Below are 23,905 nucleotides of genomic sequence, written 5' to 3' on the forward strand. Positions count from 1 at the left end.
ACTCGCACAGGTGCAAGAGCAATGTTCAACAAGTTCCAACATGCCGTGGAAGTCGCTCTCATTCCCTAGTTTGAGCTGTACAGAGAGAAACAGTAAGCTTCTCCTTCCATTCAGGACCTCCTACCTGAAGTCACCCTGCCTCTTGAAGAAAGACGACCTTCTTTCTATTGCAACTAAAGCACAGTTTTTCCTGTAGCACGGCATGCTTTTGAAGCAGCACGGGTCCAGAGTCCTAGCCAGGGATTTCCTTGGTGAGGCCGTTCACTAGTTGCAGAACACCGTGCCTCGAGAAGTTGATTCAGGGAAGCAACAACTGTGTACTCTGTGTCTCATTTGACTTGTTAAAAACCACAGAGATGAATGCTGCCTGTGCCCATGGAAATGGGGTCATGAGGGTACTAGCCTTGCTTTCCGTTTGGAAACCTCCATTCTTGCTTCCGTGAAGCTCCCTGAAATTCTCTGCTGTTGACAGTCCTCTGGCGACTGTAGGCATGTGTCTGGGGAAAAAAATAAGTTTTCTCTGGGTACACACGGAGCTTCATTCGCCGGGGTGGGGCTCTCCTTGCCATCCTCTAGAGCTAAAGGGAATCTCAACGTGAGTCCCTGCCTCGAGGTAAGGCCCTGAGTAGCCCTGCAGAAAGGGAGGCATGCAGCTCTTTCCATGAGCTCTTAGTGGAGGTCCGTTTTATTTAAAAGAATTACCCCTTTCAGGACTCCTACGCCCTTCGGGTCAGCATCATTTTGGTTCCAAGATCACTGACTCCCTCCACACCCCTGTGGGCCTGCTGAGCAGCATTGAGTCCCATACGTCCCACGGAGGCTCTCTGTGTCTGCAGAGTCTCGGGCAACACACTATACGTTACTTCAGGAGAGCTACATTTCCAGAGCACTCGAACAGCATCAAAACTACATTTCTAGGCAGTCCAACATGCCCTGGAAGTCTTCGACATTGCCCTCGTCAGAGCTGCCCAGAGAAAACACTCTGCTTAGAATTTATCGAGGACCTCGTACCTGAAGTCACTCTATTCAAGGAGAAATACAGCATCTTAACATGCTGTGTCGTTCACAGGGCAAGAAACGTGAGAACTTGCCTCGAGGTAAGGCCATGAAATGCTTTGCAGAAGTGGAGGCGTGTAGCAGTTTCAATCTGGCCGTAGACGCATATCTTCAGCATTTTAAAGCCAGTACGCTTTTCAGGACACCCAGGTGCCTCGCCTGGAAACCCTATTCCCTGCAAGAACACTGAGTACCCTCAGGCTCCCCTGGCCCTTTTACGCAACATCCAGGCCAGGAGCTTTCAGACTCACAGTGTGTATGTCGAGTGTAGGGTAACACAGTGCACTCTTATTGGGACATCTTGATATAGCCAGCAATCGCCCAGGTTCACGAGCACCTTTAAGCAAGTTCCAATAGGCCGTGGAATTCGTTCTCATTCCCTAGTTTGAGCTGTACAGAGAGAAACAGTAAGCTTCTCCTTCCATTCAGGACCTCCTACCTGAAGTCACCCTGCCTCCTGAAGAAAGACGACCTCGTTTCTATTGAAACTAAAGCACAGTTTTTCCTGTAGCACGGCAGGCTTTTGAAGAGGCACGGGCCCAGAGGCCTAGCTAGGGCTTTCCTTGGTGTGGCCGTTCACTAGATGCAGAACACCCTGCCTCGAGAAGTTGATTCAGGGAAGCAACAACTGTGTACTCTGTGTCTGATTTGACTTGTTAAAAACCACAGAGATGTATGCTGCCTGTGCCCATGGAAATGGGGGCATGATGGGACTAGCCTTGCTTTTCGTTTGGAAACCTCCATTCTAGCTTCGGTGAAGCTCCCTGAAATTCTCTGCTGTTGACAGGCCTCTGGCCACTGTAGGCATGTGTCTGGGAAGAAAATGAGTTTTCTCTGGCTACACACGGAACTTCATTGGCCTGGGTGGGGCGCACCTTGCCATGCTCTAGAGCTAAAGGGAATCTAAACGTGAGCCCTTGGCTCGAGGTAAGGCCCTGAGTAGCCCTGCAGAACGGGAGGCATGCAGCTCTTTCCATTAGCTCTTAGTCGCTCTTCTGGTTCACTTTAAATGAAGTACCTTTTTTCAGGACTCCTAGGCCCCTCGGTTGAGCATCATTTTTGTTCCAAGGTCTCTGAGTATCTCCACACCCCTGTAGGCCTGCTGAGCAACAACGAGGCACATTGGTCCTCGGAGGTCCTCTGTGTCTGCTGAGTCATGGGCAACACACTGCACTCTTTCTTGTGATATCTTGATTCACAGCACTCGCACAGGTTCAAGAGCAATGTTCAACAAGTTCCAACATGCCGTGGAAGTCGCTCTCATTCCCTAGTTTGAGCTGTACAGAGAGAAACAGTAAGCTTCTCCTTCCATTCAGGACCTCCTACCTGAAGTCACCCTGCCTCTTGAAGAAAGACGACCTTCTTTGTATTGCAACTAAAGCACAGTTTTTCCTGTAGCACGGCAGGCTTTTGAAGCGGCACGGGTCTAGAGTCCTAGCCAGGGATTTCCTTGGTGAGGCCGTTCACTAGTTGCAGAACACCGTGCCTCGAGAAGTTGATTCAGGGAAGCAACACCTGTGTACTCTGTGTCTCATTTGACTTGTTAAAAACCACAGAGATGAATGCTGCCTGTGCCCATGGAAATGGGGTCATGAGGGTACTAGCCTTGCTTTCCGTTTGGAAACCTCCATTCTTGCTTCCGTGAAGCTCCCTGAAATTCTCTGCTGTTGACAGTCCTCTGGCCACTGTAGGCATGTGTCTGGGGAAAAAAATGAGTTTTCTCTGGGTACACACGGAGCTTCATTGGCCGGGGTGGGGCTCTCCTTGCCATCCTCTAGAGCTAAAGGGAATCTCAACGTGAGTCCCTGCCTCGAGGTAAGGCCCTGAGTAGCCCTGCAGAAAGGGAGGCATGCAGCTCTTTCCATGAGCTCTTAGTGGAGGTCCGTTTTATTTAAAAGAATTACCCCTTTCAGGACTCCTACGCCCTTCGGGTGAGCATCATTTTGGTTCCAAGATCACTGACTCCCTCCACACCCCTGTGGGCCTGCTGAGCAGCATTGAGTCCCATACGTCCCACGGAGGCTCTCTGTGTCTGCAGAGTCTCGGGCAACACACTATACGTTACTTCAGGAGAGCTACATTTCCAGAGCACTCGAACAGCATCAAAACTACATTTCTAGGCAGTCCAACATGCCCTGGAAGTCTTCGACATTGCCCTCGTCAGAGCTGCCCAGAGAAAACACTCTGCTTAGAATTTATCGAGGACCTCGTACCTGAAGTCACTCTATTCAAGGAGAAATACAGCATCTTAACATGCTGTGTCGTTCACAGGGCAAGAAACGTGAGAACTTGCCTCGAGGTAAGGCCATGAAATGCTTTGCAGAAGCGGAGGCGTGTAGCAGTTTCCATGTGGCCGTAGACGCATATCTTCAGCATTTTAAAGCCAGTACGCTTTTCAGGACACCCAGGTGCCTCGCCTGGAAACCCTATTCCCTGCAAGAACACTGAGTACCCTCAGGCTCCCCTGGCCCTTCTAAGCAACTTCCAGGCCAGGAGCTTTCAGACTCAGAGTGTTTATGTCGAGTGTAGGGTAACACAGTGCACTCTTATTGGGACATCTTGATATAGCCAGCTATCGCCCAGGTTCACGAGCACCTTTAAGCAAGTTCCAATAGGCCGTGGAATTCGTTCTCATTCCCTAGTTTGAGCTGTACAGAGAGAAACAGTAAGCTTCTCCTTCCATTCAGGACCTCCTACCTGAAGTCACCCTGCCTCCTGAAGAAAGACGACCTCGTTTCTATTGAAACTAAAGCACAGTTTTTCCTGTAGCACGGCAGGCTTTTGAAGAGGCACGGGCCCAGAGGCCTAGCTAGGGCTTTCCTTGGTGAGGCCGTTCACTAGATGCAGAACACCCTGCCTCGAGAAGTTGATTCAGGGAAGCAACAACTGTGTACTCTGTGTCTCATTTGACTTGTTAAAAACCACAGAGATGTATGCTGCCTGTGCCCATTGAAATGGGGGCATGATGGGACTAGCCTTGCTTTTCATTTGGAAAGCTCCATTCTAGCTTCCGTGAAGCTCCCTGAAATTCTCTGCTGTTGACAGGCCTCTGGCCACTGTAGGCATGTGTCTGGGAAGAAAATGAGTTTTCTCTGGCTACACACGGAACTTTATTGGCCGGGGTGGGGCGCACCTTGCCATGCTCTAGAGCTAAAGGGAATCTAAACGTGAGCCCTTGGCTCGAGGTAAGGCCCTGAGTAGCCCTGCAGAAGGGGAGGCATGCAGCTCTTTCCATTAGCTCTTAGTCGCTCTTCTGGTTTACTTTAAATGAAGTACCTTTTTTCAGGACTCCTAGGCCCCTCGGTTGAGCATCATTTTTGTTCCAAGGTCTCTGAGTATCTCCACACCCCTGTAGGCCTGCTGAGCAACAACGAGGCACATTGGTCCTCGGAGGTCCTCTGTGTCTGCTGAGTCATGGGCAACACACTGCACTCTTTCTTGTGATATCTTGATTCACAGCACTCGCACAGGTTCAAGAGCAATGTTCAACAAGTTCCAACATGCCGTGGAAGTCGCTCTCATTCCCTAGTTTGAGCTGTACAGAGAGAAACAGTAAGCTTCTCCTTCCATTCAGGACCTCCTACCTGAAGACACCCTGCCTCTTGAAGAAAGACGACCTCGTTTCTATTGCAACTAAAGCACAGTTTTTCCTGTAGCACGGCATGCTTTTGAAGCGGCAAGGGCCCAGAGTCCTTGTCAGGGATTTCCTTGGTGAGGCCGTTTACTAGTTGCAGAACACCGTGCCTCGAGAAGTTGATTCAGGGAAGCAACAACTGTGTACTCTGTGTCTCATTTGACTTGTTAAAAACCACAGAGATGAATGCTGCCTGTGCCCATGGAAATGGGGTCATGAGGGTACTAGCCTTGCTTTCCGTTTGGAAACCTCCATTCTTGCTTCCGTGAAGCTCCCTGAAATTCTCTGCTGTTGACAGTCCTCTGGCCACTGTAGGCATGTGTCTGGGAAAAAAATGAGTTTTCTCTGGGTACACACGGAGCTTCATTGGCCGGGGTGGGGCTCTCCTTGCCATCCTCTAGAGCTAAAGGGAATCTCAACGTGAGTCCCTGCCTCGAGGTAAGGCCCTGAGTAGCCCTGCAGAAAGGGAGGCATGCAGCTCTTTCCATGAGCTCTTAGTGGAGGTCTGTTTTATTGAAAAGAATTACCCCTTTCAGGACTCCTACGCCCTTCGGGTGAGCATCATTTTGGTTCCAAGATCACTGACTCCCTCCACACCCCTGTGGGCCTGCTGAGCAGCATTGAGTCCCATACGTCCCACGGAGGCTCTCTGTGTCTGCAGAGTCTCGGGCAACACACTATACGTTACTTCAGGAGAGCTACATTTCCAGAGCACTCGAACAGCATCAGAACTACATTTCTAGGCAGTCCACCATGCCCTGGAAGTCTTCGACATTGCCCTCGTCAGAGCTGCCCAGAGAAAACACTCTGCTTAGAATTTATCGAGGACCTCGTACCTGAAGTCACTCTATTCAAGGAGAAATACAGCATCTTAACATGCTGTGTCGTTCACAGGGCAAGAAACGTGAGAACTTGCCTCGAGGTAAGGCCATGAAATGCTTTGCTGAAGCGGAGGCGTGTAGCAGTTTCCATGTGGCCGTAGACGCATATCTTCAGCATTTTAAAGCCAGTACGCTTTTCAGGACACCCAGGTGCCTCGCCTGGAAACCCTATTCCCTGCAAGAACACTGAGTACCCTCAGGCTCCCCTGGCCCTTCTAAGCAACTTCCAGGCCAGGAGCTTTCAGACTCACAGTGTGTATGTCGAGTGTAGGGTAACACAGTGCACTCTTATTGGGACATCTTGATATAGCCAGCAATCGCCCAGGTTCACGAGCACCTTTAAGCAAGTTCCAATAGGCCGTGGAATTCGTTCTCATTCCCTAGTTTGAGCTGTACAGAGAGAAACAGTAAGCTTCTCCTTCCATTCAGGACCTCCTACCTGAAGTCACCCTGCCTCCTGAAGAAAGACGACCTCGTTTCTATTGAAACTAAAGCACAGTTTTTCCTGTAGCACGGCAGGCTTTTGAAGAGGCACGGGCCCAGAGGCCTAGCTAGGGCTTTCCTTGGTGAGGCCGTTCACTAGATGCAGAACACGCTGCCTCGAGAAGTTGATTCAGGGAAGCAACAACTGTGTACTCTGTGTCTCATTTGACTTGTTAAAAACCACAGAGATGTATGCTGCCTGTGCCCATTGAAATGGGGGCATGATGGGACTAGCCTTGCTTTTCATTTGGAAAGCTCCATTCTAGCTTCCGTGAAGCTCCCTGAAATTCTCTGCTGTTGACAGGCCTCTGGCCACTGTAGGCATGTGTCTGGGAAGAAAATGAGTTTTCTCTGGCTACACACGGAACTTCATTGGCCGGGGTGGGGCGCACCTTGCCATGCTCTAGAGCTAAAGGGAATCTAAACGTGAGCCCTTGGCTCGAGGTAAGGCCCTGAGTAGCCCTGCAGAACGGGAGGCATGCAGCTCTTTCCATTAGCTCTTAGTCGCTCTTCTGGTTTACTTTAAATGAAGTACCTTTTTTCAGGACTCCTAGGCCCCTCGGTTGAGCATCATTTTTGTTCCAAGGGCTCTGAGTATCTCCACACCCCTGTAGGCCTGCTGAGCAACAACGAGGCACATTGGTCCTCGGAGGTCCTCTGTGTCTGCTGAGTCATGGGCAACACACTGCACTCTTTCTTGTGATATCTTGATTCACAGCACTCGCACAGGTGCAAGAGCAATGTTCAACAAGTTCCAACATGCCGTGGAAGTCGCTCTCATTCCCTAGTTTGAGCTGTACAGAGAGAAACAGTAAGCTTCTCCTTCCATTCAGGACCTCCTACCTGAAGTCACCCTGCCTCTTGAAGAAAGACGACCTTCTTTGTATTGAAACTAAAGCACAGTTTTTCCTGTAGCACGGCATGCTTTTGAAGCAGCACGGGTCCAGAGTCCTAGCCAGGGATTTCCTTGGTGAGGCCGTTCACTAGTTGCAGAACACCGTGCCTCGAGAAGTTGATTCAGGGAAGCAACAACTGTGTACTCTGTGTCTCATTTGACTTGTTAAAAACCACAGAGATGAATGCTGCCTGTGCCCATGGAAATGGGGTCATGAGGGTACTAGCCTTGCTTTCCTTTTGGAACCCTCCATTCTTGCTTCCGTGAAGCTCCCTGAAATTCTCTGCTGTTGACAGTCCTCTGGCGACTGTAGGCATGTGTCTGGGGAAAAAAATAAGTTTTCTCTGGGTACACACGGAGCTTCATTCGCCGGGGTGGGGCTCTCCTTGCCATCCTCTAGAGCTAAAGGGAATCTCAACGTGAGTCCCTGCCTCGAGGTAAGGCCCTGAGTAGCCCTGCAGAAAGGGAGGCATGGAGCTCTTTCCATGAGCTCTTAGTGGAGGTCCGTTTTATTTAAAAGAATTACCCCTTTCAGGACTCCTACGCCCTTCGGGTCAGCATCATTTTGGTTCCAAGATCACTGACTCCCTCCACACCCCTGTGGGCCTGCTGAGCAGCATTGAGTCCCATACGTCCCACGGAGGCTCTCTGTGTCTGCAGAGTCTCGGGCAACACACTATACGTTACTTCAGGAGAGCTACATTTCCAGAGCACTCGAACAGCATCAAAACTACATTTCTAGGCAGTCCAACATGCCCTGGAAGTCTTCGACATTGCCCTCGTCAGAGCTGCCCAGAGAAAACACTCTGCTTAGAATTTATCGAGGACCTCGTACCTGAAGTCACTCTATTCAAGGAGAAATACAGCATCTTAACATGCTGTGTCGTTCACAGGGCAAGAAACGTGAGAACTTGCCTCGAGGTAAGGCCATGAAATGCTTTGCAGAAGCGGAGGCGTGTAGCAGTTTCCATGTGGCCGTAGACGCATATCTTCAGCATTTTAAAGCCAGTACGCTTTTCAGGACACCCAGGTGCCTCGCCTGGAAACCCTATTCCCTGCAAGAACACTGAGTACCCTCAGGCTCCCCTGGCCCTTCTAAGCAACTTCCAGGCCAGGAGCTTTCAGACTCAGAGTGTTTATGTCGAGTGTAGGGTAACACAGTGCACTCTTATTGGGACATCTTGATATAGCCAGCTATCGCCCAGGTTCACGAGCACCTTTAAGCAAGTTCCAATAGGCCGTGGAATTCGTTCTCATTCCCTAGTTTGAGCTGTACAGAGAGAAACAGTAAGCTTCTCCTTCCATTCAGGACCTCCTACCTGAAGTCACCCTGCCTCCTGAAGAAAGACGACCTCGTTTCTATTGAAACTAAAGCACAGTTTTTCCTGTAGCACGGCAGGCTTTTGAAGAGGCACGGGCCCAGAGGCCTAGCTAGGGCTTTCCTTGGTGAGGCCGTTCACTAGATGCAGAACACCCTGCCTCGAGAAGTTGATTCAGGGAAGCAACAACTGTGTACTCTGTGTCTCATTTGACTTGTTAAAAACCACAGAGATGTATGCTGCCTGTGCCCATTGAAATGGGGGCATGATGGGACTAGCCTTGCTTTTCATTTGGAAAGCTCCATTCTAGCTTCCGTGAAGCTCCCTGAAATTCTCTGCTGTTGACAGGCCTCTGGCCACTGTAGGCATGTGTCTGGGAAGAAAATGAGTTTTCTCTGGCTACACACGGAACTTTATTGGCCGGGGTGGGGCGCACCTTGCCATGGTCTAGAGCTAAAGGGAATCTAAACGTGAGCCCTTGGCTCGAGGTAAGGCCCTGAGTAGCCCTGCAGAAGGGGAGGCATGCAGCTCTTTCCATTAGCTCTTAGTCGCTCTTCTGGTTTACTTTAAATGAAGTACCTTTTTTCAGGACTCCTAGGCCCCTCGGTTGAACATCATTTTTGTTCCAAGGTCTCTGAGTATCTCCACACCCCTGTAGGCCTGCTGAGCAACAACGAGGCACATTGGTCCTCGGAGGTCCTCTGTGTCTGCTGAGTCATGGGCAACACACTGCACTCTTTCTTGTGATATCTTGATTCACAGCACTCGCACAGGTTCAAGAGCAATGTTCAACAAGTTCCAACATGCCGTGGAAGTCGCTCTCATTCCCTAGTTTGAGCTGTACAGAGAGAAACAGTAAGCTTCTCCTTCCATTCAGGACCTCCTACCTGAAGTCACCCTGCCTCTTGAAGAAAGACGACCTCGTTTCTATTGCAACTAAAGCACAGTTTTTCCTGTAGCACGGCATGCTTTTGAAGCGGCAAGGGCCCAGAGTCCTTGTCAGGGATTTCCTTGGTGAGGCCGTTTACTAGTTGCAGAACACCGTGCCTCGAGAAGTTGATTCAGGGAAGCAACAACTGTGTACTCTGTGTCTCATTTGACTTGTTAAAAACCACAGAGATGAATGCTGCCTGTGCCCATGGAAATGGGGTCATGAGGGTACTAGCCTTGCTTTCCGTTTGGAAACCTCCATTCTTGCTTCCGTGAAGCTCCCTGAAATTCTCTGCTGTTGACAGTCCTCTGGCCACTGTAGGTATGTGTCTGGGGAAAAAAATGAGTTTTCTCTGGGTACACACGGAGCTTCATTGGCCGGGGTGGGGCTCTCCTTGCCATCCTCTAGAGCTAAAGGGAATCTCAACGTGAGTCCCTGCCTCGAGGTAAGGCCCTGAGTAGCCCTGCAGAAAGGGAGGCATGCAGCTCTTTCCATGAGCTCTTAGTGGAGGTCCGTTTTATTTAAAAGAATTACCCCTTTCAGGACTCCTACGCCCTTCGGGTGAGCATCATTTTGGTTCCAAGATCACTGACTCCCTCCACACCCCTGTGGGCCTGCTGAGCAGCATTGAGTCCCATACGTCCCACGGAGGCTCTCTGTGTCTGCAGAGTCTCGGGCAACACACTATACGTTACTTCAGGAGAGCTACATTTCCAGAGCACTCGAACAGCATCAAAACTACATTTCTAGGCAGTCCAACATGCCCTGGAAGTCTTCGACATTGCCCTCGTCAGAGCTGCCCAGAGAAAACACTCTGCTTAGAATTTATCGAGGACCTCGTACCTGAAGTCACTCTATTCAAGGAGAAATACAGCATCTTAACATGCTGTGTCGTTCACAGGGCAAGAAACGTGAGAACTTGCCTCGAGGTAAGGCCATGAAATGCTTTGCAGAAGCGGAGGCGTGTAGCAGTTTCCATGTGGCCGTAGACGCATATCTTCAGCATTTTAAAGCCAGTACGCTTTTCAGGACACCCAGGTGCCTCGCCTGGAAACCCTATTCCCTGCAAGAACACTGAGTACCCTCAGGCTCCCCTGGCCCTTCTAAGCAACATCCAGGCCAGGAGCTTTCAGACTCAGAGTGTGTATGTCGAGTGTAGGGTAACACAGTGCACTCTTATTGGGACATCTTTATATAGCCAGCTATCGCCCAGGTTCACGAGCACCTTTAAGCAAGTTCCAATAGGCCGTGGAATTCGTTCTCATTCCCTAGTTTGAGCTGTACAGAGAGAAACAGTAAGCTTCTCCTTCCATTCAGGACCTCCTACCTGAAGTCACCCTGCCTCCTGAAGAAAGACGACCTCGTTTCTATTGAAACTAAAGCACAGTTTTTCCTGTAGCACGGCAGGCTTTTGAAGAGGCACGGGCCCAGAGGCCTAGCTAGGGCTTTCCTTGGTGAGGCCGTTCACTAGATGCAGAACACCCTGCCTCGAGAAGTTGATTCAGGGAAGCAACAACTGTGTACTCTGTGTCTCATTTGACTTGTTAAAAACCACAGAGATGTATGCTGCCTGTGCCCATGGAAATGGGGGCATGATGGGACTAGCCTTGCTTTTCATTTGGAAAGCTCCATTCTAGCTTCCGTGAAGCTCCCTGAAATTCTCTGCTGTTGACAGGCCTCTGGCCACTGTAGGCATGTGTCTGGGAAGAAAATGAGTTTTCTCTGGCTACACACGGAACTTCATTGGCCGGGGTGGGGCGCACCTTGCCATGCTCTAGAGCTAAAGGGAATCTAAACGTGAGCCCTTGGCTCGAGGTAAGGCCCTGAGTAGCCCTGCAGAACGGGAGGCATGCAGCTCTTTCCATTAGCTCTTAGTCGCTCTTCTGGTTTACTTTAAATGAAGTACCTTTTTTCAGGACTCCTAGGCCCCTCGGTTGAGCATCATTTTTGTTCCAAGGGCTCTGAGTATCTCCACACCCCTGTAGGCCTGCTGAGCAACAACGAGGCACATTGGTCCTCGGAGGTCCTCTGTGTCTGCTGAGTCATGGGCAACACACTGCACTCTTTCTTGTGATATCTTGATTCACAGCACTCGCACAGGTTCAAGAGCAATGTTCAACAAGTTCCAACATGCCGTGGAAGTCGCTCTCATTCCCTAGTTTGAGCTGTACAGAGAGAAACAGTAAGCTTCTCCTTCCATTCAGGACCTCCTACCTGAAGTCACCCTGCCTCTTGAAGAAAGACGACCTTCTTTGTATTGCAACTAAAGCACAGTTTTTCCTGTAGCACGGCAGGCTTTTGAAGCGGCACGGGTCCAGAGTCCTAGCCAGGGATTTCCTTGGTGAGGCCGTTCACTAGTTGCAGAACACCGTGCCTCGAGAAGTTGATTCAGGGAAGCAACAACTGTGTACTCTGTGTCTCATTTGACTTGTTAAAAACCACAGAGATGAATGCTGCCTGTGCCCATGGAAATGGGGTCATGAGGGTACTAGCCTTGCTTTCCGTTTGGAAACCTCCATTCTTGCTTCCGTGAAGCTCCCTGAAATTCTCTGCTGTTGACAGTCCTCTGGCCACTGTAGGCATGTGTCTGGGAAAAAAATGAGTTTTCTCTGGGTACACACGGAGCTTCATTGGCCGGGGTGGGGCTCTCCTTGCCATCCTCTAGAGCTAAAGGGAATCTCAACGTGAGTCCCTGCCTCGAGGTAAGGCCCTGAGTAGCCCTGCAGAAAGGGAGGCATGCAGCTCTTTCCATGAGCTCTTAGTGGAGGTCTGTTTTATTGAAAAGAATTACCCCTTTCAGGACTCCTACGCCCTTCGGGTGAGCATCATTTTGGTTCCAAGATCACTGACTCCCTCCACACCCCTGTGGGCCTGCTGAGCAGCATTGAGTCCCATACGTCCCACGGAGGCTCTCTGTGTCTGCAGAGTCTCGGGCAACACACTATACGTTACTTCAGGAGAGCTACATTTCCAGAGCACTCGAACAGCATCAAAACTACATTTCTAGGCAGTCCAACATGCCCTGGAAGTCTTCGACATTGCCCTCGTCAGAGCTGCCCAGAGAAAACACTCTGCTTAGAATTTATCGAGGACCTCGTACCTGAAGTCACTCTATTCAAGGAGAAATACAGCATCTTAACATGCTGTGTCGTTCACAGGGCAAGAAACGTGAGAACTTGCCTCGAGGTAAGGCCATGAAATGCTTTGCAGAAGCGGAGGCGTGTAGCAGTTTCCATGTGGCCGTAGACGCATATCTTCAGCATTTTAAAGCCAGTACGCTTTTCAGGACACCCAGGTGCCTCGCCTGGAAACCCTATTCCCTGCAAGAACACTGAGTACCCTCAGGCTCCCCTGGCCCTTCTAAGCAACTTCCAGGCCAGGAGCTTTCAGACTCAGAGTGTTTATGTCGAGTGTAGGGTAACACAGTGCACTCTTATTGGGACATCTTGATATAGCCAGCTATCGCCCAGGTTCACGAGCACCTTTAAGCAAGTTCCAATAGGCCGTGGAATTCGTTCTCATTCCCTAGTTTGAGCTGTACAGAGAGAAACAGTAAGCTTCTCCTTCCATTCAGGACCTCCTACCTGAAGTCACCCTGCCTCCTGAAGAAAGACGACCTCGTTTCTATTGAAACTAAAGCACAGTTTTTCCTGTAGCACGGCAGGCTTTTGAAGAGGCACGGGCCCAGAGGCCTAGCTAGGGCTTTCCTTGGTGAGGCCGTTCACTAGATGCAGAACACCCTGCCTCGAGAAGTTGATTCAGGGAAGCAACAACTGTGTACTCTGTGTCTCATTTGACTTGTTAAAAACCACAGAGATGTATGCTGCCTGTGCCCATTGAAATGGGGGCATGATGGGACTAGCCTTGCTTTTCATTTGGAAAGCTCCATTCTAGCTTCCGTGAAGCTCCCTGAAATTCTCTGCTGTTGACAGGCCTCTGGCCACTGTAGGCATGTGTCTGGGAAGAAAATGAGTTTTCTCTGGCTACACACGGAACTTTATTGGCCGGGGTGGGGCGCACCTTGCCATGCTCTAGAGCTAAAGGGAATCTAAACGTGAGCCCTTGGCTCGAGGTAAGGCCCTGAGTAGCCCTGCAGAAGGGGAGGCATGCAGCTCTTTCCATTAGCTCTTAGTCGCTCTTCTGGTTTACTTTAAATGAAGTACCTTTTTTCAGGACTCCTAGGCCCCTCGGTTGAGCATCATTTTTGTTCCAAGGTCTCTGAGTATCTCCACACCCCTGTAGGCCTGCTGAGCAACAACGAGGCACATTGGTCCTCGGAGGTCCTCTGTGTCTGCTGAGTCATGGGCAACACACTGCACTCTTTCTTGTGATATCTTGATTCACAGCACTCGCACAGGTTCAAGAGCAATGTTCAACAAGTTCCAACATGCCGTGGAAGTCGCTCTCATTCCCTAGTTTGAGCTGTACAGAGAGAAACAGTAAGCTTCTCCTTCCATTCAGGACCTCCTACCTGAAGACACCCTGCCTCTTGAAGAAAGACGACCTCGTTTCTATTGCAACTAAAGCACAGTTTTTCCTGTAGCACGGCATGCTTTTGAAGCGGCAAGGGCCCAGAGTCCTTGTCAGGGATTTCCTTGGTGAGGCCGTTTACTAGTTGCAGAACACCGTGCCTCGAGAAGTTGATTCAGGGAAGCAACAACTGTGTACTCTGTGTCTCATTTGACTTGTTAAAAACCACAGAGATGAATGCTGCCTGTGCCCATGGAAATGGGGTCATGAGGGTACTAGCCTTGCTTTCCGTTTGGAAACCTCCATTCTTGCTTCCGTGAAGCTCCCTGAAATTCTCTGCTGTTGACAGTCCTCTGGCCACTGTAGGCATGTGTCTGGGAAAAAAATGAGTTTTCTCTGGGTACACACGGAGCTTCATTGGCCGGGGTGGGGCTCTCCTTGCCATCCTCTAGAGCTAAAGGGAATCTCAACGTGAGTCCCTGCCTCGAGGTAAGGCCCTGAGTAGCCCTGCAGAAAGGGAGGCATGCAGCTCTTTCCATGAGCTCTTAGTGGAGGTCTGTTTTATTGAAAAGAATTACCCCTTTCAGGACTCCTACGCCCTTCGGGTGAGCATCATTTTGGTTCCAAGATCACTGACTCCCTCCACACCCCTGTGGGCCTGCTGAGCAGCATTGAGTCCCATACGTCCCACGGAGGCTCTCTGTGTCTGCAGAGTCTCGGGCAACACACTATACGTTACTTCAGGAGAGCTACATTTCCAGAGCACTCGAACAGCATCAGAACTACATTTCTAGGCAGTCCACCATGCCCTGGAAGTCTTCGACATTGCCCTCGTCAGAGCTGCCCAGAGAAAACACTCTGCTTAGAATTTATCGAGGACCTCGTACCTGAAGTCACTCTATTCAAGGAGAAATACAGCATCTTAACATGCTGTGTCGTTCACAGGGCAAGAAACGTGAGAACTTGCCTCGAGGTAAGGCCATGAAATGCTTTGCTGAAGCGGAGGCGTGTAGCAGTTTCCATGTGGCCGTAGACGCATATCTTCAGCATTTTAAAGCCAGTACGCTTTTCAGGACACCCAGGTGCCTCGCCTGGAAACCCTATTCCCTGCAAGAACACTGAGTACCCTCAGGCTCCCCTGGCCCTTCTAAGCAACTTCCAGGCCAGGAGCTTTCAGACTCACAGTGTGTATGTCGAGTGTAGGGTAACACAGTGCACTCTTATTGGGACATCTTGATATAGCCAGCAATCGCCCAGGTTCACGAGCACCTTTAAGCAAGTTCCAATAGGCCGTGGAATTCGTTCTCATTCCCTAGTTTGAGCTGTACAGAGAGAAACAGTAAGCTTCTCCTTCCATTCAGGACCTCCTACCTGAAGTCACCCTGCCTCCTGAAGAAAGACGACCTCGTTTCTATTGAAACTAAAGCACAGTTTTTCCTGTAGCACGGCAGGCTTTTGAAGAGGCACGGGCCCAGAGGCCTAGCTAGGGCTTTCCTTGGTGAGGCCGTTCACTAGATGCAGAACACGCTGCCTCGAGAAGTTGATTCAGGGAAGCAACAACTGTGTACTCTGTGTCTCATTTGACTTGTTAAAAACCACAGAGATGTATGCTGCCTGTGCCCATTGAAATGGGGGCATGATGGGACTAGCCTTGCTTTTCATTTGGAAAGCTCCATTCTAGCTTCCGTGAAGCTCCCTGAAATTCTCTGCTGTTGACAGGCCTCTGGCCACTGTAGGCATGTGTCTGGGAAGAAAATGAGTTTTCTCTGGCTACACACGGAACTTCATTGGCCGGGGTGGGGCGCACCTTGCCATGCTCTAGAGCTAAAGGGAATCTAAACGTGAGCCCTTGGCTCGAGGTAAGGCCCTGAGTAGCCCTGCAGAACGGGAGGCATGCAGCTCTTTCCATTAGCTCTTAGTCGCTCTTCTGGTTTACTTTAAATGAAGTACCTTTTTTCAGGACTCCTAGGCCCCTCGGTTGAGCATCATTTTTGTTCCAAGGGCTCTGAGTATCTCCACACCCCTGTAGGCCTGCTGAGCAACAACGAGGCACATTGGTCCTCGGAGGTCCTCTGTGTCTGCTGAGTCATGGGCAACACACTGCACTCTTTCTTGTGATATCTTGATTCACAGCACTCGCACAGGTGCAAGAGCAATGTTCAACAAGTTCCAACATGCCGTGGAAGTCGCTCTCATTCCCTAGTTTGAGCTGTACAGAGAGAAACAGTAAGCTTCTCCTTCCATTCAGGACCTCCTACCTGAAGTCACCCTGCCTCTTGAAGAAAGACGACCTTCTTTGTATTGAAACTAAAGCACAGTTTTTCCTGTAGCACGGCATGCTTTTGAAGCAGCACGGGTCCAGAGTCCTAGCCAGGGATTTCCTTGGTGAGGCCGTTCACTAGTTGCAGAACACCGTGCCTCGAGAAGTTGATTCAGGGAAGCAACAACTGTGTACTCTGTGTCTCATTTGACTTGTTAAAAACCACAGAGATGAATGCTGCCTGTGCCCATGGAAATGGGGTCATGAGGGTACTAGCCTTGCTTTCCTTTTGGAACCCTCCATTCTTGCTTCCGTGAAGCTCCCTGAAATTCTCTGCTGTTGACAGTCCTCTGGCGACTGTAGGCATGTGTCTGGGGAAAAAAATAAGTTTTCTCTGGGTACACACGGAGCTTCATTCGCCGGGGTGGGGCTCTCCTTGCCATCCTCTAGAGCTAAAGGGAATCTCAACGTGAGTCCCTGCCTCGAGGTAAGGCCCTGAGTAGCCCTGCAGAAAGGGAGGCATGGAGCTCTTTCCATGAGCTCTTAGTGGAGGTCCGTTTTATTTAAAAGAATTACCCCTTTCAGGACTCCTACGCCCTTCGGGTCAGCATCATTTTGGTTCCAAGATCACTGACTCCCTCCACACCCCTGTGGGCCTGCTGAGCAGCATTGAGTCCCATACGTCCCACGGAGGCTCTCTGTGTCTGCAGAGTCTCGGGCAACACACTATACGTTACTTCAGGAGAGCTACATTTCCAGAGCACTCGAACAGCATCAAAACTACATTTCTAGGCAGTCCAACATGCCCTGGAAGTCTTCGACATTGCCCTCGTCAGAGCTGCCCAGAGAAAACACTCTGCTTAGAATTTATCGAGGACCTCGTACCTGAAGTCACTCTATTCAAGGAGAAATACAGCATCTTAACATGCTGTGTCGTTCACAGGGCAAGAAACGTGAGAACTTGCCTCGAGGTAAGGCCATGAAATGCTTTGCAGAAGCGGAGGCGTGTAGCAGTTTCCATGTGGCCGTAGACGCATATCTTCAGCATTTTAAAGCCAGTACGCTTTTCAGGACACCCAGGTGCCTCGCCTGGAAACCCTATTCCCTGCAAGAACACTGAGTACCCTCAGGCTCCCCTGGCCCTTCTAAGCAACTTCCAGGCCAGGAGCTTTCAGACTCAGAGTGTTTATGTCGAGTGTAGGGTAACACAGTGCACTCTTATTGGGACATCTTGATATAGCCAGCTATCGCCCAGGTTCACGAGCACCTTTAAGCAAGTTCCAATAGGCCGTGGAATTCGTTCTCATTCCCTAGTTTGAGCTGTACAGAGAGAAACAGTAAGCTTCTCCTTCCATTCAGGACCTCCTACCTGAAGTCACCCTGCCTCCTGAAGAAAGACGACCTCGTTTCTATTGAAACTAAAGCACAGTTTTTCCTGTAGCACGGCAGGCTTTTGAAGAGGCACGGGCCCAGAGGCCTAGCTAGGGCTTTCCTTGGTGAGGCCGTTCACTAGATGCAGAACACCCTGCCTCGAGAAGTTGATTCAGGGAAGCAACAACTGTGTACTCTGTGTCTCATTTGACTTGTTAAAAACCACAGAGATGTATGCTGCCTGTGCCCATTGAAATGGGGGCATGATGGGACTAGCCTTGCTTTTCATTTGGAAAGCTCCATTCTAGCTTCCGTGAAGCTCCCTGAAATTCTCTGCTGTTGACAGGCCTCTGGCCACTGTAGGCATGTGTCTGGGAAGAAAATGAGTTTTCTCTGGCTACACACGGAACTTTATTGGCCGGGGTGGGGCGCACCTTGCCATGGTCTAGAGCTAAAGGGAATCTAAACGTGAGCCCTTGGCTCGAGGTAAGGCCCTGAGTAGCCCTGCAGAAGGGGAGGCATGCAGCTCTTTCCATTAGCTCTTAGTCGCTCTTCTGGTTTACTTTAAATGAAGTACCTTTTTTCAGGACTCCTAGGCCCCTCGGTTGAACATCATTTTTGTTCCAAGGTCTCTGAGTATCTCCACACCCCTGTAGGCCTGCTGAGCAACAACGAGGCACATTGGTCCTCGGAGGTCCTCTGTGTCTGCTGAGTCATGGGCAACACACTGCACTCTTTCTTGTGATATCTTGATTCACAGCACTCGCACAGGTTCAAGAGCAATGTTCAACAAGTTCCAACATGCCGTGGAAGTCGCTCTCATTCCCTAGTTTGAGCTGTACAGAGAGAAACAGTAAGCTTCTCCTTCCATTCAGGACCTCCTACCTGAAGTCACCCTGCCTCTTGAAGAAAGACGACCTCGTTTCTATTGCAACTAAAGCACAGTTTTTCCTGTAGCACGGCATGCTTTTGAAGCGGCAAGGGCCCAGAGTCCTTGTCAGGGATTTCCTTGGTGAGGCCGTTTACTAGTTGCAGAACACCGTGCCTCGAGAAGTTGATTCAGGGAAGCAACAACTGTGTACTCTGTGTCTCATTTGACTTGTTAAAAACCACAGAGATGAATGCTGCCTGTGCCCATGGAAATGGGGTCATGAGGGTACTAGCCTTGCTTTCCGTTTGGAAACCTCCATTCTTGCTTCCGTGAAGCTCCCTGAAATTCTCTGCTGTTGACAGTCCTCTGGCCACTGTAGGTATGTGTCTGGGGAAAAAAATGAGTTTTCTCTGGGTACACACGGAGCTTCATTGGCCGGGGTGGGGCTCTCCTTGCCATCCTCTAGAGCTAAAGGGAATCTCAACGTGAGTCCCTGCCTCGAGGTAAGGCCCTGAGTAGCCCTGCAGAAAGGGAGGCATGCAGCTCTTTCCATGAGCTCTTAGTGGAGGTCCGTTTTATTTAAAAGAATTACCCCTTTCAGGACTCCTACGCCCTTCGGGTGAGCATCATTTTGGTTCCAAGATCACTGACTCCCTCCACACCCCTGTGGGCCTGCTGAGCAGCATTGAGTCCCATACGTCCCACGGAGGCTCTCTGTGTCTGCAGAGTCTCGGGCAACACACTATACGTTACTTCAGGAGAGCTACATTTCCAGAGCACTCGAACAGCATCAAAACTACATTTCTAGGCAGTCCAACATGCCCTGGAAGTCTTCGACATTGCCCTCGTCAGAGCTGCCCAGAGAAAACACTCTGCTTAGAATTTATCGAGGACCTCGTACCTGAAGTCACTCTATTCAAGGAGAAATACAGCATCTTAACATGCTGTGTCGTTCACAGGGCAAGAAACGTGAGAACTTGCCTCGAGGTAAGGCCATGAAATGCTTTGCAGAAGCGGAGGCGTGTAGCAGTTTCCATGTGGCCGTAGACGCATATCTTCAGCATTTTAAAGCCAGTACGCTTTTCAGGACACCCAGGTGCCTCGCCTGGAAACCCTATTCCCTGCAAGAACACTGAGTACCCTCAGGCTCCCCTGGCCCTTCTAAGCAACATCCAGGCCAGGAGCTTTCAGACTCAGAGTGTGTATGTCGAGTGTAGGGTAACACAGTGCACTCTTATTGGGACATCTTTATATAGCCAGCTATCGCCCAGGTTCACGAGCACCTTTAAGCAAGTTCCAATAGGCCGTGGAATTCGTTCTCATTCCCTAGTTTGAGCTGTACAGAGAGAAACAGTAAGCTTCTCCTTCCATTCAGGACCTCCTACCTGAAGTCACCCTGCCTAATGAAGAAAGACGACCTCGTTTCTATTGAAACTAAAGCACAGTTTTTCCTGTAGCACGGCAGGCTTTTGAAGAGGCATGGGCCCAGAGGCCTAGCTAGGGCTTTCCTTGGTGAGGCCGTTCACTAGATGCAGAACACCCTGCCTCGAGAAGTTGATTCAGGGAAGCAACAACTGTGTACTCTGTGTCTCATTTGACTTGTTAAAAACCACAGAGATGTATGCTGCCTGTGCCCATGGAAATGGGGGCATGATGGGACTAGCCTTGCTTTTCATTTGGAAAGCTCCATTCTAGCTTCCGTGAAGCTCCCTGAAATTCTCTGCTGTTGACAGGCCTCTGGCCACTGTAGGCATGTGTCTGGGAAGAAAATGAGTTTTCTCTGGCTACACACGGAACTTCATTGGCCGGGGTGGGGCGCACCTTGCCATGCTCTAGAGCTAAAGGGAATCTAAACGTGAGCCCTTGGCTCGAGGTAAGGCCCTGAGTAGCCCTGCAGAACGGGAGGCATGCAGCTCTTTCCATTAGCTCTTAGTCGCTCTTCTGGTTTACTTTAAATGAAGTACCTTTTTTCAGGACTCCTAGGCCCCTCGGTTGAGCATCATTTTTGTTCCAAGGGCTCTGAGTATCTCCACACCCCTGTAGGCCTGCTGAGCAACAACGAGGCACATTGGTCCTCGGAGGTCCTCTGTGTCTGCTGAGTCATGGGCAACACACTGCACTCTTTCTTGTGATATCTTGATTCACAGCACTCGCACAGGTTCAAGAGCAATGTTCAACAAGTTCCAACATGCCGTGGAAGTCGCTCTCATTCCCTAGTTTGAGCTGTACAGAGAGAAACAGTAAGCTTCTCCTTCCATTCAGGACCTCCTACCTGAAGTCACCCTGCCTCTTGAAGAAAGACGACCTCGTTTCTATTGCAACTAAAGCACAGTTTTTCCTGTACAACGGCATGCTTTTGAAGCGGCAAGGGCCCAGAGTCCTTGTCAGGGATTTCCTTGGTGAGGCCGTTTACTAGTTGCAGAACACCGTGCCTCGAGAAGTTGATTCAGGGAAGCAACAACTGTGTACTCTGTGTCTCATTTGACTTGTTAAAAACCACAGAGATGAATGCTGCCTGTGCCCATGGAAATGGGGTCATGAGGGTACTAGCCTTGCTTTCCGTTTGGAAACCTCCATTCTTGCTTCCGTGAAGCTCCCTGAAATTCTCTGCTGTTGACAGTCCTCTGGCCACTGTAGGCATGTGTCTGGGGAAAAAAATGAGTTTTCTCTGGGTACACACGGAGCTTCATTGGCCGGGGTGGGGCTCTCCTTGCCATCCTCTAGAGCTAAAGGGAATCTCAACGTGAGTCCCTGCCTCGAGGTAAGGCCCTGAGTAGCCCTGCAGAAAGGGAGGCATGCAGCTCTTTCCATGAGCTCTTAGTGGAGGTCCGTTTTATTTAAAAGAATTACCCCTTTCAGGACTCCTACGCCCTTCGGGTCAGCATCATTTTGGTTCCAAGATCACTGACTCCCTCCACACCCTTGTGGGCCTGCTGAGCAGCATTGAGTCCCATACGTCCCACGGAGGCTCTCTGTGTCTGCAGAGTCTCGGGCAACACACTATACGTTACTTCAGGAGAGCTACATTTCCAGAGCACTCGAACAGCATCAAAACTACATTTCTAGGCAGTCCAACATGCCCTGGAAGTCTTCGACATTGCCCTCGTCAGAGCTGCCCAGAGAAAACACTCTGCTTAGAATTTATCGAGGACCTCGTACCTGAAGTCACTCTATTCAAGGAGAAATACAGCATCTTAACATGCTGTGTCGTTCACAGGGCAAGAAACGTGAGAACTTGCCTCGAGGTAAGGCCATGAAATGCTTTGCAGAAGCGGAGGCGTGTAGCAGTTTCCATGTGGCCGTAGACGCATATCTTCAGCATTTTAAAGCCAGTACGCTTTTCAGGACACCCAGGTGCCTCGCCTGGAAACCCTATTCCCTGCAAGAACACTGAGTACCCTCAGGCTCCCCTGGCCCTTCTAAGCAACTTCCAGGCCAGGAGCTTTCAGACTCAGAGTGTGTATGTCGAGTGTAGGGTAACACAGTGCACTCTTATTGGGACATCTTGATATAGCCAGCTATCGCCCAGGTTCACGAGCACCTTTAAGCAAGTTCCAATAGTCCGTGGAATTCGTTCTCATTCCCTAGTTTGAGCTGTACAGAGAGAAACAGTAAGCTTCTCCTTCCATTCAGGACCTCCTACCTGAAGTCACCCTGCCTCCTGAAGAAAGACGACCTCGTTTCTATTGAAACTAAAGCACAGTTTTTCCTGTAGCACGGCAGGCTTTTGAAGAGGCACGGGCCCAGAGGCCTAGCTAGGGCTTTCCTTGGTGAGGCCGTTCACTAGATGCAGAACACGCTGCCTCGAGAAGTTGATTCAGGGAAGCAACAACTGTGTACTCTGTGTCTCATTTGACTTGTTAAAAACCACAGAGATGTATGCTGCCTGTGCCCATTGAAATGGGGGCATGATGAGACTAGCCTTGCTTTTCATTTGGAAAGCTCCATTCTAGCTTCCGTGAAGCTCCCTGAAATTCTCTGCTGTTGACAGGCCTCTGGCCACTGTAGGCATGTGTCTGGGAAGAAAATGAGTTTTCTCTGGCTACACACGGAACTTCATTGGCCGGGGTGGGGCGCACCTTGCCATGCTCTAGAGCTAAAGGGAATCTAAACGTGAGCCCTTGGCTCGAGGTAAGGCCCTGAGTAGCCCTGCAGAAGGGGAGGCATGCAGCTCTTTCCATTAGCTCTTAGTCGCTCTTCTGGTTTACTTTAAATGAAGTACCTTTTTTCAGGACTCCTAGGCCCCTCGGTTGAGCATCATTTTTGTTCCAAGGTCTCTGAGTATCTCCACACCCCTGTAGGCCTGCTGAGCAACAAGGAGGCACATTGGTCCTCGGAGGTCCTCTGTGTCTGCTGAGTCATGGGCAACACACTGCACTCTTTCTTGTGATATCTTGATTCACAGCACTCGCACAGGTTCAAGAGCAATGTTCAACAAGTTCCAACATGCCGTGGAAGTCGCTCTCATTCCCTAGTTTGAGCTGTACAGAGAGAAACAGTAAGCTTCTCCTTCCATTCAGGACCTCCTACCTGAAGTCACCCTGCCTCTTGAAGAAAGACGACCTCGTTTCTATTGCAACTAAAGCACAGTTTTTCCTGTAGCACGGCATGCTTTTGAAGCGGCAAGGGCCCAGAGTCCTTGTCAGGGATTTCCTTGGTGAGGCCGTTTACTAGTTGCAGAACACCGTGCCTCGAGAAGTTGATTCAGGGAAGCAACAACTGTGTACTCTGTGTCTCATTTGACTTGTTAAAAACCACAGAGATGAATGCTGCCTGTGCTCATGGAAATGGGGTCATGAGGGTACTAGCCTTGCTTTCCGTTTGGAAACCTCCATTCTTGCTTCCGTGAAGCTCCCTGAAATTCTCTGCTGTTGACAGTCCTCTGGCCACTGTAGGCATGTGTCTGGGAAAAAAATGAGTTTTCTCTGGGTACACACGGAGCTTCATTGGCCGGGGTGGGGCTCTCCTTGCCATCCTCTAGAGCTAAAGGGAATCTCAACGTGAGTCCCTGCCTCGAGGTAAGGCCCTGAGTAGCCCTGCAGAAAGGGAGGCATGCAGCTCTTTCCATGAGCTCTTAGTGGAGGTCTGTTTTATTGAAAAGAATTACCCCTTTCAGGACTCCTACGCCCTTCGGGTGAGCATCATTTTGGTTCCAAGATCACTGACTCCCTCCACACCCCTGTGGGCCTGCTGAGCAGCATTGAGTCCCATACGTCCCACGGAGGCTCTCTGTGTCTGCAGAGTCTCGGGCAACACACTATACGTTACTTCAGGAGAGCTACATTTCCAGAGCACTCGAACAGCATCAAAACTACATTTCTAGGCAGTCCAACATGCCCTGGAAGTCTTCGACATTGCCCTCGTCAGAGCTGCCCAGAGAAAACACTCTGCTTAGAATTTATCGAGGACCTCGTACCTGAAGTCACTCTATTCAAGGAGAAATACAGCATCTTAACATGCTGTGTCGTTCACAGGGCACGAAACGTGAGAACTTGCCTCGAGGTAAGGCCATGAAATGCTATGCAGAAGCGGAGGCGTGTAGCAGTTTCCATGTGGCCGTAGACGCATATCTTCAGCATTTTAAAGCCAGTACGCTTTTCAGGACACCCAGGTGCCTCGCCTGGAAACCCTATTCCCTGCAAGAACACTGAGTACCCTCAGGCTCCCCTGGCCCTTCTAAGCAACATCCAGGCCAGGAGCTTTCAGACTCACAGTGTGTATGTCGAGTGTAGGG

The sequence above is a fragment of the Balaenoptera physalus genome (genome assembly GCF_965194825.1).
Source record: "Balaenoptera physalus genome assembly, chromosome: 9".
Classification (NCBI taxonomy): domain Eukaryota; kingdom Metazoa; phylum Chordata; class Mammalia; order Artiodactyla; family Balaenopteridae; genus Balaenoptera; species Balaenoptera physalus.